Source organism: Sinocyclocheilus anshuiensis, unplaced genomic scaffold (genome assembly GCF_001515605.1).
Source record: "Sinocyclocheilus anshuiensis isolate Anshui unplaced genomic scaffold, SAMN03320099.WGS_v1.1 scaffold407, whole genome shotgun sequence".
Lineage (NCBI taxonomy): Eukaryota > Metazoa > Chordata > Actinopteri > Cypriniformes > Cyprinidae > Sinocyclocheilus > Sinocyclocheilus anshuiensis.
Window position 1 is genome coordinate 332,669 of NW_015552593.1, and position 19,252 is coordinate 351,920.

At 33.4% G+C, this 19,252-nt stretch overlaps 1 long non-coding RNA gene across 1 annotated transcript in view; it reads left to right on the forward strand.

The window, feature by feature from the left end:
- LOC107665587 (uncharacterized) overlaps positions 1–18,688 on the forward strand; it is a 21,693-nt gene extending 3,005 nt beyond the window's left edge. Inside the window, exon 3 of the long non-coding RNA XR_001631568.1 lies at positions 18,625–18,688. This is a non-coding gene — a long non-coding RNA (uncharacterized LOC107665587). The remainder of the gene's footprint in view (positions 1–18,624) is intronic.
- The last annotated feature ends 564 nt before the right edge of the window (positions 18,689–19,252 follow it).

Here is a 19,252-nt window from a genome sequence, read left to right on the forward strand (position 1 = left end):
AATTGTTATTACTGTTCTTATTCGTCTTTTTCACTCTTTCATGCTGTGTTTCCCTTCCAGCTATCTGGAGTTTCCTAGCGTCTTCATAAGAGTGTTGTTTTCTGCTACGTGCTTCATCAATAATTCTGTGCGGTAGAATCAGATCTCCAGAGACACAAAGTGGGCGCTGAGGGACGCTGAAACCCTTTTTGCTCATCATATTCGTCCGCACTGCTCTCTGGTGTCCTCTTTTTTTCCCTCCTCATCTGTTGTTATTTATCATGTGTGCCGTATGGTCCTTCTTCCCGTGCAGGACACCGCTGAACAGCTGATCTGCCGTTAGCTGCGTAAATTTCCCTCACGGTGAGCAGCTCCCAGAGCCCAGCTGAATTAATCACAGCCACACGGGCGCGCGGGGGGGCAGCCTGAGGATGAGGACGGAGAGAAGGGTAGAAGAAACCGTGCTACGAGAAGAGATCAGAGCTGGAACATCCATGGAGTGGAAGGGTAAGAAAGTTCGCAGAGACGCTGCTCACAGTCAGATCATCTGGGATGTGAGACTAATAGAGCTGGAAGAGGTTGGGTTTCAGGTCCATGTATCAATTCTGATTTCTTTACAATTCTATTAACGCTTCTTTTGAGGAAACACCAGCTGGCAAATAAATTGCCCTAACTATAAACTAAACAAGAGCAATTTGGTAGCACTTCACAATAAGGTATTTATTTTATTTATTTATATATTTATTTTTTTGTTTATTACTCATTAGAATTAGTCAATGCAATGTACATTTTTTACAGCATTTATTATTCATATGACATTAATTTCTGCGTATTCATTTTTATCATTTCAGGTTTTGTAAAATAAACTTTAGTTATTTAATATTACCACCCATTCATAGACAATAGTATGTTTGTAAAATGAAAAAGTAAAAAAAATAAATTGCACATGATGCCTTATGCATGAACTTGTGTTAACTTTACTGTAAAACTTTACTATTTTTGATACACAATTAACTTTTTAATAACATTTTTTAAAACTTAAAAAAATTTGGGGCTTGTAAAATCTTTCATTTTTATTGATTTTTTTAAAAAAGTAGTCTTACTCACCAAAGCTGCATTTGTTTGATCAAAGATGCAGTAAAAACAGTAATATTGTCAAATATTATTACAATTTAAAATAGTTGTTTTCTATTTGAATTGAAATACATTTTCAAATTACATTTTAATTAATTTTATTATAAATTAATTAATTCCTGTGATTGCAAAACTGAATTTTCAGTAGTCATTACTCCAGTCTTCAGAAAAGCATTTATTTAAAATATAAATAATTTTTAACATTGTAAATGTGTTTACAGTGACTTTTCATCAATTTAATGCCTCCTATCGTAGAAGTATCATTATTATTATCATTATTTATTTATTTTTTAATTCTTACGGACCTCAAAGTTTTAGAAGGTAGTGTACGATACAACACGAAAAATTAAGCAACTGCGATTTGACATGCGACTAATGTTTTGTTAGTCGCTTGGTTTCAATTTCTGTGTTATGTTGCTGAGTAGCCCCACCCAGAGAAACCTCATTGGTCCAAACATTTACATATCTTCTGATTGGCTGTTATTATGTAATGCCGTGCAGCATTTTTATGACTTTGCAGTTCTGCTCTGACAAATTCAGTGTGACTCGTACCATCAATTAATGAGTTGTATTTATTTATTTATTTATTTTAAATGATTCAGTAAAAATAACCTGCCCAGAAGACTTATCTGTTAAGAATGAAACTATATTGGTTGTAATGTTTATTTAAAGTGAGTATGGATGCATCAGAATGCATTAGTATTCATTAGAAAGATGTGTTATCTATCTATTGTCTAGTATTATTTCACAGCACCCAGTCTTTTCCTCTCACTACATTCAGTTTGATTTGTTCCTGTAGCACCAAAAGTACAGCATGCTGCTAACCCAAGGTCATAGGTTTGATTCCCAAGGAATGCATGCACTGATACAAATGTCTATATTGAATGCAGTGCAAGTCACTTTGAATAAAAGCATCTGTCAAATGCGTGAATGTAAATTCAGAATGCAAGCTCGCAACTCAGATGAAACATACTGATTAATGCTGGACACTGGTAGTGAGGAAAACAAACAGAGATTTGAACTCTGGGAAAGGGAAATTTGTTGGAGGGTGTCTCCTGTGCTTAATATGCTTATAGAGTTCACAAACACAGACTCATATTTAGAGATTATTACTAGCACACCAACTGCTCTCAAGATATTTTCAATGTGCTGTAATATATGAGACACCCTCCCTTCAGAAAATATGTATCACAGGTTCACAAGTTCATAATCCTAGAGAATGACAGAGGTAAGCAGATTTGGTTTGCTTTCAGCAGTGGGAAGGCTTTACCGTGAGATTGACTTGACATTGTAAATTCCTCTCTGGTCTACTTTAACTTAATTAGTAGAAATGTAGGTGAAATTAAGGTGGTAGTAGATTGTATGAATTATTACAGGAGTGAGGTAAGATATACTACTCTTAAAAAGACTTTTATTCTCATCAAGGTTACGTTTATTTGATTTAAAAAATACAGTAATACTGTAATATTGTGAAATATTATTGTAACTTGAAATAGCTGTTTTCTATTTAAATATATTTTAAAATGTAATTTATTCGTGTAATGCAAAGCTGAATTTTCAGCATCATTACTCCATCAGAAATCATTGTAATACTGATTTGATGAATATTAATATCAATGTAGAAAACGGTTGTGCTGCCTGATATTTTTATGGAAATCATGACACTTTTTTATTTCAGGATTCTGGCATTTTCCCCACCACATTAAAAAAAACAAAAAAAAAACAAAACCCACTAAGCTCTACAGTAGTAGAAACTTCAGACCTGTCTCTCCCCTCCGGTTCTTGGTAAAAACACTCGAGGGAGTGGTTTTCAATCATGTGACTTTATTTTTATGGAAATTATGACACTTTTTTATTTCAGGATTCTGGCATTTTCCCCACCACATTAAAAAAAACAAAAAAAAACAAAACCCACTAAGCTCTACAGTAGTAGAAACTTCAGACCTGTCTCTCCCCTCCGGTTCTTGGTAAAAACACTCGAGGGAGTGGTTTTCAATCATGTGACTTTTTCCCTTTCGCAGAAGTACCTGTTAGATAGCAATCAGTCAGGCTTCAGAAGTGGACATTTAACGGAGGTTGCCTCGCTATTCATCAACGAGGCCTCGCGGCTGGCCAGATCTGCTCCGGATCATCCGTCCTCATTCCGCTAGACATGTCTGCAGCCCGAGACATTATAAATCACCAGATCTTCTTGTCGACCCTCTTGTCACTATAATTGCAATCCGATGCTCTGGGTCCCATGTCACAGGTACATCTTTCAGGGTATTTTGGTGAGAAAGGGTTTCTACTGTAAGTTGCGTACACTGTTAAAAATTTATTGTAATTTTACAGGAAATTCCTGGAAACTAATTGCCGTGAATTTACAGCAAGTAATATACAGGTAATATACTGTTTTTTAATACAATAAAGTACTGTATTTATACAGAAGTGCTACTGTGATTATAGTAGCATTATTACAGTAAAATGCTGTAATTTATTATAATTTACTGTATATTTACTGCAACTCAGTTGCCAGGAATTTCCTGTAATTTTACAGGAGAGAATTACAATTTAATATTCTGCTGCCGCTCAGTCTTTTCCTTCGGTGTTGACCGTTCAGCACCGTGGTAAAGTTAATTTTAAATTGTATAGAGTATGAAGACGCCATTTGAAACTAACTTCACCGCGGTCAGTTCAAGAGAAATCTGAAAATATTCCACTGAAATATACCAAACGAAACAATCAGCACTCACTCAGATCACCGGTATTAGTATATCCATAGACTTATAAAATAGATTTTATGTTACATACCTGAGACGTGTTCCTTCTTTCAAAAATGTTTAAATACTAATGGTACCGTTGGCCACGTAATTTCAAAATTCAAACAGCAGCGACCCCACAATGCTATGCGGTGGCTGTAAAATAATGCTTCTACGGTGTAGTTACAATAATATTACAGGACTGTCCTTAAATTTCCCATCATGCATTTGCATTTACAATAAAAACATGAATACAATGCGTTGTTGTAAAATTTATTGTAAAAATTACATCAGTTGCTAACAGTGTAGTCTAACCATCAACATTCAGTGATCGACTCCCTCTTTAAAATCCTTAAAAAATCCGCCTCATTATACACTAACTGAGACAATGAGTGATGAATCAAATTTATTATTTTATTGATCAACATTATGCCACAAATTATGTTCATTCAGCCTGGTCTATTTATTTATTTTTTCTTTTTCTAATACATAGATATTCGCATGTATGTAATATTTACAGGTACAAATGTATTTGTATTTAGGTAGATGCTAAAATGTATAACAATATGCATACTGCCAGGGTCTAAAATATAAGAAGTATTACAAATTTACAGATATAGAAATGTTAAATATTTACAAACCATTTGCATAACAAATGTGCTTATGTAGTTCAACTTGTACAAATTTATGTATATTTTAGATATTTTAACCCTGTTCCTGAAATACAAAAATAACCACTTTTCAACAATATAAAAGCTAAAATAATACTGTATTTATTTGCAATCTATAATTTTAAAGATATTTATGAGTCTGTGGTCCCTCTCTAAAATAAAATAGAATAAAATAGAATAAAAAAAAAGAAAATAGAATAAAAGAAAAAAAAAATAGAATAAAATAATTGTAATTTATTCAAAAAATGACAAAAGCATTAATTTCAGAATGCAATTTTATTTTAAATTAAGTGAATAAGCCAGCGGCATTCAATAAATCCTTGATCATAAGTACCATATAATCAACAAATTATTACCAAGAGTTATTTATTCGTAGATTAAATAAGGTCTCGTAAACATTTGTATGTCTAAAGTTGTTCATACATAAATGATTCTGTCAATACGACAGTATTGTACATTTTAGAGTCTATGCAAATTAAGTGACCACGCTTTATGTAAAATACTTATGAATAGTCATGAGATTACATTGATTTGAGCTTAACTTGAATCATATTGAACCACAATGTTAAAGCATTCATGCATATACACTCCATATGCATACTAACTCTTTGTTTTGTACTTTTCTGAGCAATTTGGCAATTTTCTATTGCACCACTTGTCTCATGTCATTGTCTGCTAACGATGAATCATTTTCCTTGAAGTGTTTCCTCATTTGTAATTTTCTGCTAAATGAACAAATGTACGGAAGTCTCCTTAGGATGAATCACTTTTCTTGTAACATTTTTCATTTTTAAGTAGCTTTGCATAAAAGCATCTGCTAAATGAATAAATGCAAGTGTATTGCTCATCTAATTATGAGTAATTAGACTTAGTCATTTTTTTTTAAGAATGAGCAGAACTTTGCAGAGGATAAGAAATCTGAAATAATTACTTCTCATAATCGAATTGCTGTTATATTATGCACGGAGACGTGTCAATACGTACAGATTCACTCTACAGACACTTAATTCCTCTTCATTTAATATTCGCAGAGTCAAATACAAACCACAAGAGTGTGGTGCTTTCCTCTGGCCTCCGTGAATGAGAGATCACACTGATTTGTGAATGCTGGGGCTCTTTATGCGTGTCTTCCTCTGGGCTCAGATCACATCCGGCTCTGTGCTGCTAATCTGTAACTGGCAAACTCAGATCTGAGGATGTCTGCTGGATCTGAGGTCTCTGCAGGCAGTCAGGGCCAGTTCACTTCAGGATTAGTGCTCTCATGAACCCCCACAGCTCAGTCGCACTACAGCCTGCCGTCCACAGAGGTGCGTCGCTCCTGAAGCCATGCTCATATGCTCAGGAGTAAATTTTAGTCTGCAAACTGCATCGAGAGGGCTTGGTGACTGTTTCTTTTCCTGTTCAGTGTATATAAACACATTGAACGGTGCTGTAAGTGACCTTTTAGCCACCGTTAAAGTTTGTCAGAATGTGCTAAATAGATGCTCACAAACAGAAGTCCCATTCAGCTGAGGATGTGACTATAGCAACACTGCTTAATCTCTTTCTGCATGATTTATATAGTACAGTAAATCGATATACATAAGTGTCATTTAATTTCATTTTAGTTTTACACATGTATCACAAGTGCGCTATAGTATGATAATATGATTAAAAAAAAAAGAAAAAGAAATTAATACTTATTGCCCAGCAAGGATGCATTAAATTGATTAAAAGTGACATTTGTAATGTTACAAAAAATTCTATTTTAAATAAATGCTGTTCTTTCTAACTGCATATTCATGAAAGAATCCTGTAAAATAAAATAAAATAATCACTGTTTCCACAAAAATACCAAGCAGCAAAACTGTTTTCAAAATGTATAATAACAAGAAATGTTTTTTGAGCAGCAAATCAGCATATTATAATGATTTCTGAAGGATCGTGTGATGCTGAAAATTCAGCTTTTTCATCACAGGAATAAATTACATTTTAAAATATATTCAAATAGAAAACAGTTGTTTTAAATTATAATAATATTTCACAATATTGCTGTATTTTTGATCAAATAAATGCAGCCTTGGTGAGCATAAGAGACTGTTCAAAACATTTTAAAAGTCTTAATAACCTTACATTTTGAACAGTAGTGTATAATCACAAAATGTGTGTTTTTACTTCTTGATAGTTAGCTGATTATTTTAGGGCTATCAAAAGATGATTCTGTTTGCATGAGAGGAATGACGACAGGTTTCTTATTTAACAGTACCTTTTGTCAGTTGTAATGTGATTAGTTAAGCTTATCGGCTGTTGATGAATTAATTTATCAAATATGGTCAATCAAATTGGTCATGTTAAATTATATGTTAAATTGATGCAAACATAAATGCATTAAAATGCAGTGAACCGTTTGCAACCCATTTTACTTGCATAATGTGGATATTCAATAAAAAAAAAAAACATGATGGGCAGGATATTTTGTGAATTGACTGAATTTTATGACAGTTGGATGTTAAGTCATTTCAAAGGCTAATTTGATTAAAGAATATTGAATCAAACATGTTTTCTTTTGGAAAACTTTAAATACATTTGATGAAATTGTAGCTCATGCATTGGAGTGCAACCCACATTTTGCTTTATTATTTAAATTGATGATCGACTAATTGTTAATATCAATATATCAATTCAATATTATAAAACTTCCAGGTATACTGAAAACAATATGAGTGCACTTAATTTTCTTTCAGACATTGCAAGTAAATTTAACAAATAATTACATGGAAATGGCAAGTAACACATTGAATTAAACACAACATTTTAAAGTAGACAAACTGAAATAGTATTTTCTTATAAAATATACTCCAGTAATCGTTATTTACAATGTTGAGAAATCATTTTTTACAGTATAAGTGACTTCTGGGCTCTAGACAAGCTCAATACATTTTCTGTTCCAGCTGAACCTCCAAATAGCAACTCATTATAAAGGCTGTGAAAATGAACTGAACAGAAGCAACAGTGAAGGGAAATTCACAGTATAAGTCTCTGGTGTCCTTCATATGTCTCTGTCCAACTCTCTCTGTTAAGTCTCTCTCTCTCTCTCTGATCATGTCTTCTTAGCTTTAGGCCACTGAAGAGGCGGGTTCTTCTAATGTGTTTGTTTTCTTACAGGAATAAGCCGTTAGCCCAATCTGCTTGCTCATTACATGGCTGGAGTGTTTAGTTGTGTGTTTTTTTTTTATTTCAGACTGCAGGCTGTTACACACTGTTGACATCAAACTGCATTCTGAAATCAGGAAGTGATTTCCTGTCCTTCTTGTGGAATACAGACGCTTTATGCTCGAAAAAAAAATGGCAGGAAAAATATAATTATGCCATTTGTGACACAGAACAACAATTTTGCGTTTGACAGCAATTTAAAGACATTGAAAATGTTAGCTGGACATTTCCAGGAAATTCTGACTTCACTCACTTAATATTCACAGCTGTAATGGCCATATTTGTCAAACATTTCAACATCTGCCATTTTAGTCTGACAGTAAGAGCAATGAAGGTGAAGTTCCCTGAAGTAGCTGCAGAAGTCACCAAACTCAATTAAGGTGCTCTGACCTCACTTCATCTACAACTTATTGTCCTTAACATCTGAATCATGTTCTGGAGGAAAGATCATTAATAAGAAATTAAAGGACTATTCAATTCATTTCTCTCTAACAGAGATATAGCATTGTTTGGTGAATAAAGCTCTCAGGAAATTATAGCAACTCATTCAAGGTTTGTCCTTCTACTGTTTGGATGTTTTTGCTAATATTTAGGTTTGAATGATGATAAAGACCAAGTTTACACAAAGTCAATCTTTAGTCATTTAAGAAAACAATTAATTGTGTTTTAAACATATTTTAGACTATGAATTATATAGTAACTTTACAATAAGGTGTCATTTGTTAACTTTAGTTAATGTATTAACTAACATGGTCAAACAATGAACAAAACATTTATTACACACTCTAAAAAATGCTGGGTTAAATACAACCCAGTGCTGGGTAAAATAGGGACAAATCCAGCAATTGGGTTGTTTTGACCCAGTGGTTGGCTTAAATGTTTAACCCAACCTTCTGGGTAGTAACCCAACCGCTGGGTCAAAACAAACCAATTGCTGGGTTTGTCCCTATTTTACCCAGCACTGGGTTGTATTTAACCCAGCATTTTTTAGAGTGCACTATTTATTAATCTGTTAGTTAATAAAAAATACAGTTGTTCATTGTTCATGTTATTTTAATAATGCATTAGTAAATGCTGAAATTAACATTAACTAAGATTAATAAATGCTGTAGTTAACTAATGTAGTTAACTAATGAACCTTATTGTAAAGTGTTACCTATCATATCATATATCATATCATATCATATCATAGAATAATTTATTCAGTGCCAAGTGATAGTTTTAGTAATTTCTGACTGAAATAAAGTAGATATTAGGATGAAGAACTTAAAACTTGCCTTGGTGTCTTGCACCTAAAATTGAAGCTGAAAAATTCCTAAAACTAAAATAAAAGAAATTAAAGAAATATGAATTAACATATTAAAATATAAATATTTGTAGATATTTTAAAATAAACTAATAGAGATGATAAAAGCAGATAACAAAATGACTAAAACTTAAATTAGAAATGAACTACAATTAAGAACATTTACAAATAACAAAAAAACTAAAATAAAATGAATTAAAGCTAAACAGGAAAAAAACTAATAAAATTGGCAAAAGCATACAACAAAAATGATTAGAACTAGAATGAAAATATAAAAATAAAGGCTAATCCAAAATATTAATAAACACTATAATAGTATACTCCATAATTAATACTAAAACAACACTGTTTCTGACTTTGTATTTAGGTGTTTTAAAATTATTTTAAAACTTACATTATATGTATTGGTTAGCAAACATGCTTGTGTCACATTGAGACATGCTGCTCTTGGATCGAGTTTGACCTGTATCCTGTTTCAACAGGAAATACATCGACATGGGGCAGAACATGGGGCAGCTCTTGTCAAGCAATTTCACGGCAACTTTGTGGTTGGATCTGGATATGTTTTCAGTCATATTTTTTAAATGCAGTCCAGGCAAAGCTTTCACCTGCTGTGCGCTTCACTCTGCTGAAGCCCGACTCATTTTCTTCCCACCTCACATAGACACATGAAGTCGAGCAGAAACAACAAGACTGAGGATCAGCGGAGGTCCAGCACACTGGGCTCATGTCTCCTCTCTGCGGCCTTGTATTTACCGCTCTGACGACTTTTCTATTTAACGTTTTTTTTTTCTCTACATATTCACTCTTATTTTCAAGGATTCTCCAATGTGAGGGTCGCTGTGGCAGCTGCTGGCGCGTGTTTGTATGTTTAGTGACCGGTTGTGTGATTTCAGCTGGAATAAACTCTGTCTGACACCGCGGTCGGTCCTGGTTCAAAGGCTTGAGGAAGCGTGTGTGTGTATGTGGATCCAGAGGGATGTGCTAAAGCACTGATTAGTCTCTTGTGCCCGTGCTGTTGTCTTTACCTGCTGGCATCTGCCAAGTCCGTTCACCCACACGCTTGTTCATTGACCTTAATAAGTCAAGCACACACTCAATTGTCCATTTCTTCTGCCAGGCTGGAGATAATGAAGGTGCCCTCGCCTGGACCTAATATACTGCTTGTTTTAGTGGAACTTAAGAATGATGTGATGAGTAATTATCTTGATGTTAAAAATCTTTCTCTAACCTAGTTTAATGTGCAAAGAGTGTAAGCTGTAAGTAAGCCATTGTAGGCTTAGCATTGTTGTTCAGTTGTGCTTTTAATAAGCGTGCTCTTTTACTTTGACCTTTGATCTGCTGTGTCAGTTTCTGGCTTAGCCAATGGTGTGATTTTTAAAAAAAAAAATTTTTATGGAAACTTGTTTTCGACATGGGTTAAATTTTTTTTTACAGAAATAAGGTAATTGTGACAATTGATCTCACAAATTGGACTTTTTTCTTGCATTTCAAATTTGGTAACATTTTCTATGAAGCCCGTATTTATAATACATTATAAGGGTATTCTTAAGGCATTATAATGAATGCATAATGCATTATAAAAAAACTTATAATATGTTATATCAACTCATGAATAATCATAACAACAGTTATAATACATCATAATACTTACGTATTTGTGGTTATAAGTTTAAGAGTATGATTATTTATAACACACAATGAACACCATATTAAATCTACTTCATTTACAGAATAATGGACTGTATCATATCTTGACATTGTTTATTTAAGATCTGCACAGTATCTTACTACAGCTTGTGAGTGGTTAGATGTTGAGTGTTTCCTGTGGAGCTAATGTTAATTAATTGATGTGAGCTTTATACTCCAACTGAAAAAAATGCAATGTTTTATATGGTTACATTTTATTTTGATGGTCCCCTTAATCAATCGACTATAAGCAACTTTGCAACTACATGCCAACTAACTCTCATTAGAGTATTAGTATGCTCAAGAATGGTAGAATCTAGTATGGTAGAATAAGTTGACGTACTTGCAAAGACACTTATAGTCAGTTTATCTGTTGGTTGACCATCAAAATAAAGTGTTAGCAAATATTTACAGTAGCAGAAATACTAATACTCTAATGACCGCTAGTTGATATGTAGTTGCAGAGTAATCAAAAATCAAAATAATAATCAAAAATAATCAAACTGATATTACAATAAAAATAGTTCAAAGCAAATGTGTCATATTACACATTCATCTGATCTGATATCTGATCTTATGGCTGTTTGAGGGACATTTTTTATTATAATTATTATTATTATTACTACTTATGAGTGGTCTTTGACCGCTTTAAGTAAAGTAGCATAAGAAAAATGGCAAGATATGAGACTTATAATACATTATAACTATGAGAAATATAATCCATTGTAAAAGTGGATGCAACGTGTTCATTGTGTTATAAATCATCATACTCTTAAAAGCTATAACCACAAATAAGTAAATATTATAATATATTAAAACTGTTCTTATGAATATTCATGAGATGATACAACATATTATAAGGTTTTTTATAATGCATTATGCATTCATTATAATGCCTTAATTAAGAATACCCTTATAATGTATTATAAATACGGGCTTCATAGAAAGTGTTACCCCAAATTTTTATCTCTCAATTTGAATGTTTTTTTTTTTCACAGTTCAAAGGAAAAACTATGAATTCCGAGATATAAACACAGAATTGCAAGAACTGAGGAAAAAAAGCCCGAATTGTGAGAGGAATTTGCCATCGCAAGAAAAAGCATTGTGAGATTAGTTGCAATTAAAATTTTTCATTACTTGGCGGGAAAAAACAAACAAAATTAAAATTTATTTATTTTATTCCTTTAATAGAATTTTAATATACAATGATCAAAAACCCAGATATTGATATTGAACATGTCTGATTGTTGTTCATTTTGGTCTTTTCATTCTACTGTACATCCACCAAACTTTCTACTGAGTATGTGATATAAAACTGTTCAGACTTTCATATTTCTTGTAATGGATAGTCTGCAATTTTCTGTAACCTTCAAATGTTTTTCAAAGCTTTTTTTTTTTTACTTTCAGACAAGGTTTTATGTAGTCGACATTCAGAATATGTTTATTTTTGTTTTATGTTTCTCTTTATTGTTGCAGTTTTGTTTAGTAGAGCTGGTGCACTTTACAAGGCCTCTTGCTGTTCTCAATGCGTTTGCAATAATGAGCTAGAACCTGAAGGTAACTTGATTTTGTAACATATACTGCAGACATTTTTGACTTGCACGTGTCAGTATGTGTGATGCAGGTTGGGTCTGCTGCATATGGATATCCAGAACTCTTCTGCTGGCTATCTCTTTTCTCATAAGCTTTGATTCACGTTGACTTCAGGTGAGCAGCATGTGTCTGTTCACATCATTAGACCTTCAGTTATAAATCACAGTGTGAATATGATGATATCCTCAACATGAGACAGTGTGCTTCACATCTCTGATCTGGATCTGTCTACTAAATCAATATCTCTTTATTTATTCTTGCCTTATTTATTTATTTATTGAAATGCAGTGAAATAATGGAATTGAACACACTTTTTACAGTATGTTTTTGTCAGCTTTGATGCAGCAATTTATTACTTAAAATTCAAATAAATTAATGCAAACTCTAAAAAAAATTATTACCACTGAGTTTTCTCATTTTTTTCTAATTAATATTTGGACTGTTTTACATGTAAAGAGCACATTTACATAGAAGTCGTTTAAAGGTTCAGTAGCAGTTTAATCCATAGACAGAAATGGCTCAAAATTGTCTAAAATGGCCATGTACAACAAATTACAACAGTAAAGTACAAGTCAGACATGATTAACATAGCTTTCTAAATGATTTTTGAGTTACAGAAAATATATAAACTATATTAGAATATATAGTATATATTAATATATTTTCCAAAATTCAAATAAATTAATGCAAACTCTTCTGATTATTACCACTGAGTTTTCTCATTTTTTTCTAATTAATATTTGGACTGTTTTACATGTAAAGAGCACATTTACATAGAAGTCGTTTAAAGGTTCAGTAGCAGTTTAATCCATAGACAGAAATGGCTCAAAATTGTCTAAAATGGCCATGTACAACAAATTACAACAGTAAAGTACAAGTCAGACATGATTAACATAGCTTTCTAAATGATTTTTGAGTTACAGAAAATATATAAACTATATTAGAATATATAGTATATATTAATATATTTTCCCACATATTCAGCACAGACAGTGCCGATATGTCAGATTATCTGCAGAACCACCTATTTAGACATGAAGAGACAGTCTGACTGACTGCAATTAGTTTTTTTTTTTTTTTAAGTAATTTAGGAGTGAGTAAACCTAAAAATAGATATGGATCAAACTAATTTAAAAAGGGTTTGTCTGTGCAAACCTTTCTTTCCTCCTTGGAAAAAAAAAAAGGTACAACAGCTGTCACTGGGGCGGTACTTTTAAAAAGGAACACCTTTGTACTTTATTTAACCATAAAGGGTGCATAAATGCACCTTAAAGGTATGTATTAGTACCTAAAATGTACATTTTAGCACCTAAATGGTAAATTTTTGTACTTTATGAGAAGCTACCGTCCCAGTGACAGCTTTTGTACCTTTTTTCTGAGAGTGGAATGAAAGCAGGATGAATATGTGAACTGAAAAGTTACTGCCCATTCCAAAAAACAAAAACAAAAAAAAAACATCCTGTCACAGTGTGATGTGCACTAGACAGGCAGTGCTGACTGTGAGACTAGTAGGAGGTGAGTTCTCAGTTGATGCCGTTCTGCTTTGGCCGTTCTGGAAAATAATCTGTACTTTTTTGTCCAGTATAAAGCGGTCTTTCTCTGAGTGCTTGTCTGTCTATGTGCATAAAGTTTCATAACACTCATTTGAAAGTGACCTCTGCACTGAAGTTTCTGTACTCTTCACTGTCTCGGCCTCATGTTTCTTTGGGCTTTGATTGACAGGAGTTGTTCCTTGTGTGTTGGGCAGTTCCCAGGGGTCCGGTTTGGCCCTGAGCTTACCTTCACTGAGCCGTACCACTGTGACCACTGACAGTCTGAATCACTGACAGAATCACTGACTTTAAAAGATGAGCAACAGCAGGGCCTGTTCAAGATTTGTAGGGTTAGTTTAAGGATTTTTCTGATCAGTGTTATTATGCCATTATGTCTTGTTTGTAGCATTTTTAAATGTGTTTCATCAAGCAAATTAAGTTATTAGTTATTTTTCCTAAGGGATCTTTGTATCATTTATATTAAGTTGTCATTTTTTAGGTAATTTTTACTTTCATGTACCCACACTGTAAAAAAAAAAAGTAAATAAAAGTAAATAAAAACAGAGTCTGTTTTGCATGAAAATACTATTTAAGTTTTTCTACTTTAAAATTTCATCTTTAATGTAATTTGCTACTTGCTGTTTCTTTGTAATTGTATAATATATTATCAATTTCTTGGTGAAAATTGAACATTGACAGTGAAATTTGACATTTTTGGGTGAACAACACTGGCGAGAAAAGGTGGGTGGGTGGGGCGGAGGGTTTGGGGGTAAGTGAAACAATTTTTACCTATTAATTGTTAATAAATTTCACAGATAATTACAAATAAACACATTGAAGTAAATGTGAAATTTTAAGGTAGAAAGAATTAAGTTTCATTACTTCAAAAAATTACTTTTTCAGTGTAATTGTTGTGAAATTTTACATGAAACATTTGAACTAAATTACAATTTTGTGACATATTGTATAGTTTTAAATTTCAAATTTTGCAACTTTTAATTGTAAATGTGACATTGGCACATTGTATAGATTCTTTTTTTTTTTTTTTTACTGGATTTTACTTTTTTCTGGATTCTTTTTGTCAAAGTAGTCAACATATTACCGTATAAACATATCAAGTAAAAACATATTACAACTTCAGGTTTTTAGATGAAAAAATTAGGCAAAAGTTTGAGCTTCTGTACTCCACAGGAAAAAAATAGATTATCTGTCTTTTTTTTTTTTTTTTTTCCGCAATTTTCTAACTCCACAAGGATTCACCTGTTATAGAATTAAGAGAGTAATTTAATTTAATTTAAGTACAAATACAGTAAATCTATGTTCACCAAAGCCTTAACCAGTATTTGTGCATGCAATTGTGTTTTTGTTTTACAGCGTTTTTTTTTAAGCGAAAGGAAAAATCCTGTTACTGTAATCCCTGAAGTATTACATTCAAGTGCCCGTAGCTCCATATTTCCTCTTTACATAGTCTGTGTGCCTCTGAGAAAACTAATCAGATAAAATGCAGCTATTCCAGAACTACTCTAAACACAAGGTTGCCGCCTCAATCTCTGTATGAAATATAATCTCATCAGTTTCAAAATAGAATCTTTGAGGGGCAACCAGAAAAATGATTGTCAACAATGTGCAATCCAATCTCCTTTGTCCTGACCTGAGAGGCGGTGGTAGATATAAAACCTAGTAAATAAACTTTCTTTTTTCCCAGAATTAGACTCAATCTGCGTGGGCAGTTTTGCAGGTCAGTGAAAAACTGTGTTTATTTTGCAAGCTCTGATTCCTGTGTGTGATAACTGTGGGAGATGCATTTGGTAAAGAAACGCAAAAGAGAAAGAGTTCTCATTGACAGTGAAGTCAAAAGTCAGAGAGAAACAGCAGAAGAAACTCTGGAAAGTCTCTTGTGCTGCTGAATGTGATTGAGGTTGTAATCATCAGTGGCGGCTCGTGGGTTTTAAAATAGAGGAGGCACACTAATAATCATTGGTTTCTGGTCTGACAGAGTGAAGAACAAAGTTATGTCATGAGCCCCAAAATGCTGTTCTCTCTGATCCGAGCTGTCATTAAAGCAGTGATTCCCAACCAGGGGTACATGTACGCCAGGAGATGCTTTGAAAGATTTAGAATGTTTAAAGCTCTAGAAAAAGTTGTATATTGTCTATTACTATTGTCTATTACTGTTTAAAAGTTTGTGGTCAGCATTTTTTTTTTGAGATATTGAAGATAGTAATACTTTTATTCAGCAAGCACACATTAAATTGATCAAAAGTGGCTGTAAAGATCCATCCATCCAAAAAATCAAATTTTTAGTAGTCTCTTTAAAAAATATATTTATTTATTTATTTATTTATATGCCTATAGTAATTCATTTGTATTTTAATTTTAGTCATTTTAATACATCCAGTTGAACTAAATGAAAATGAGACTGACTATCTATCTATCTATCTATCTATCTATCTATCTATCTATCTATCGAGTCAAAAGGAACACATTTCTTACATAGGAACACATAGGAATCTGGATGGGAGGCACTGCATTAAGTAACCCTAGTTTATCGCTTTAAAAGAGTAGTCCTCACAAAAATGAAAATTCTGTATTATTTACTTAGCCTCATGCCATGTTAAACCCATATGCTGTTTTTTTTTTTTTTTTCAGGAAGAATTGTTACGCAGCTCTTGCCAGTTGAAAGTGCAGGGACCGTCATGCTTCAGAAAGGATGAGATGCATCAAACCATGTGACTGTACTGTAAGAGCTCTGGATATATGAAACAAGCCTGACAGGATGAGAGCTGTAATTTAATCATGGGATAAAATCTCCAGGTTGAAGCACCTGGGGAAATTCAGGCACCATAAATGGCGAGTACTAAAAGACAGCAATTGATTGAGTCAGATCCCATGGGGAATTTCAGTAATTTGCTTTGTAATAATAAGTCGTGGTTAGGGATGGTTCTCTCCTAAATATTCATTAGGTGGTGCATGAAGGCTTCATAAAATCATTAATTTTGGATGATTTACTCTTTGTTCAGTATATGACTCCATTACCTGTGTAAAGTATCAGTGTTTTGTTCTTTATTGCACAGGCATTTATACAAGAGGAGAAAACAAGTTTAGTAGGGGTTTGGACATCTCAGTTATATTTCATCCTAAATTCTAAAGAAACACAGAAACTTTTTTCAAAATATCATCTTTTGTGTTCCACAGAAATAAACTCAGTGAGTCATACAGGTTGGAACGACATGAGGGTTGAACAGTCACGACAGAATTGACACTTTTATAATTTAAAATCACAATGAAACAGAAGTAGCAACAGATCTTTTCTTTTGTATTGAGACTTACATCAGAGTGCAACAGACTGTTGAACAAAGAAAAAAAAAACAGGGCGGGGACTTGATTCTATGTATTGAGTGTTGATTGGTTTTTGAGATGTGGGCGTGGTACTTAAAAGTTGAGGATGCAATCAGGATGCAATAAAATTGATCAAAGTGACATTTGTTACAAAAGAATGATGAAAAAATTCTGTCTTATTAAAGTAGAATACCTTTTCCAATAAATGCTCTGACATATTGAGATTGACGGCAGGCTTCACTGTAGGGGCCGCATCATAACAAACAGCCATGTCAGTCATCAAAGAAAGACACTAGAAATATTAAGCGAGTAGTTACGGAAAATTATTCCAAGGGTACTTTAATGGAAAACTCATTTTATAGCTGCTCACTAAAAGCTTTGACTAAATGAATGTCAAATGTAAATGATTGAAGAACATGGATGATGTAGATAAACCTTTAATTGTGCACTAAATGTTAAGAGAAGAATTAATGTTAATTTTAGCATTGCAACAGGTCATTACCATCTGTGTCAAAATGCATATTGCTACCTTAAGAGAAATAGAAAATTAATTTCTTTAATTCAAATTTCACAGGACAATGGTAGATAATTCTACTTGAAGAAAAACAGCAGTGTTGCAGGCGTCACATTATGGAGTCAGTTTGGTGAGTTTGCCTCTAGGTCAAGTTATAACCTTTTAGTCAATTATTTCCTTGCATTTCCATTGCATCACAATCAGTGGACTCCTTTTAGCTCTTTCTTTGTTCGTAATCACTAGGTTTCTTTTGAAAACAATATTTTTTTCCTTTGAAATCTTCAGAGCTACCTATGGCTCTCTTACTGCTTGTAAAGGAAGCCGCGGCTCTATAGATTGTCATTTGAGTGATTGAACCCAAAGCATTACGCTGCTGATGTCAGGGTGCGATTCAGCGGTGGCTGACAGTATTGAAAACATGCCAAATGCAGTGTAGGATTATACCAGGTAATCATCTTATTAGTCATTATGATTGATTAAACGCCTCCAGTGGCTTTGATATGACATCTGGTGGGGGTATTTGCATACATGCCACACTGCGTAGCACTTGTTTCGACCTCTTCGACACCCCCCCACCCCCAAAAAAAAACATTTTTACTTTCATTCAGGCCATCCAAGATGAGTTTTTTTCTTCATCTGAACAGATTGAGGAAAAAGAGGGGAAAAAAATAGCGTTAACATCACTTGCTCACCAATGGATCCACTGCAGTGAATGGGTGCCGTCAGAATGAGAGAGACAGAATCAGGATAGAAATATGCCCAATTTAAGCACAGTTTACAAGTGAAAACAGTCCAAAATAGTTCTAAACAAATATGTTGGTGGATTTTGATGTGAAAAGACAACAGAGGATGGCCTTTTTCAGTTTACAAAGTACAAAGAGTAGCGGTTTAAAGTTAAAATGCCTTAATGATGGATTTGTTTCTTGGAAACACGTAGCTTTTAATTTCACAAGACGTCAACTGATGGACTGGAGTTGTGTGAATTACTTGTGAATTATTGTGATGTTCTAATTCTGACGGCACCCATTCACTGCAGAGGATCCATTGGTGAGTAAGTGTTATAATGCTACATTTCTCCAAATCTGTTTACATGAAGAAACAAACTCATCTACATCTTGGATGGCCTGAGTGTGAGTACAATTTCAGTAAAGTTTTGTTTTTGGGTGAACTATTCCTTTAAGGTAGAATTTGAGGACAAAGAGAGAAATCTTATAGAATCAACATTTTATTTAGAGCTCTGGCCCAAAACAGCACATAGTAGTAGTATTTCTGTTGTACTTCTTAATTTACAAACATCCAATCCTGAATGTGAAGCTGATAATTCACCCCAAAAAAGGGGGACAGACTGATACTTGTTAGTGGTACATTTATATATTCTGACGGAAAGAAAAACAAGATTCTGCTTGCTGCTTGAAAACTCATTAATCCATAAAAATGTTTGAACGAAACCCGCAGCTACAGTTAACTCATGAAAAGCAAGGTCGTATTTAAAAATGCAAAAGGCCATGGTGAAAGAAAAAATGTACAGTATGGCAAATTATTGCTTGAAGGGAAGATGTCAAGAC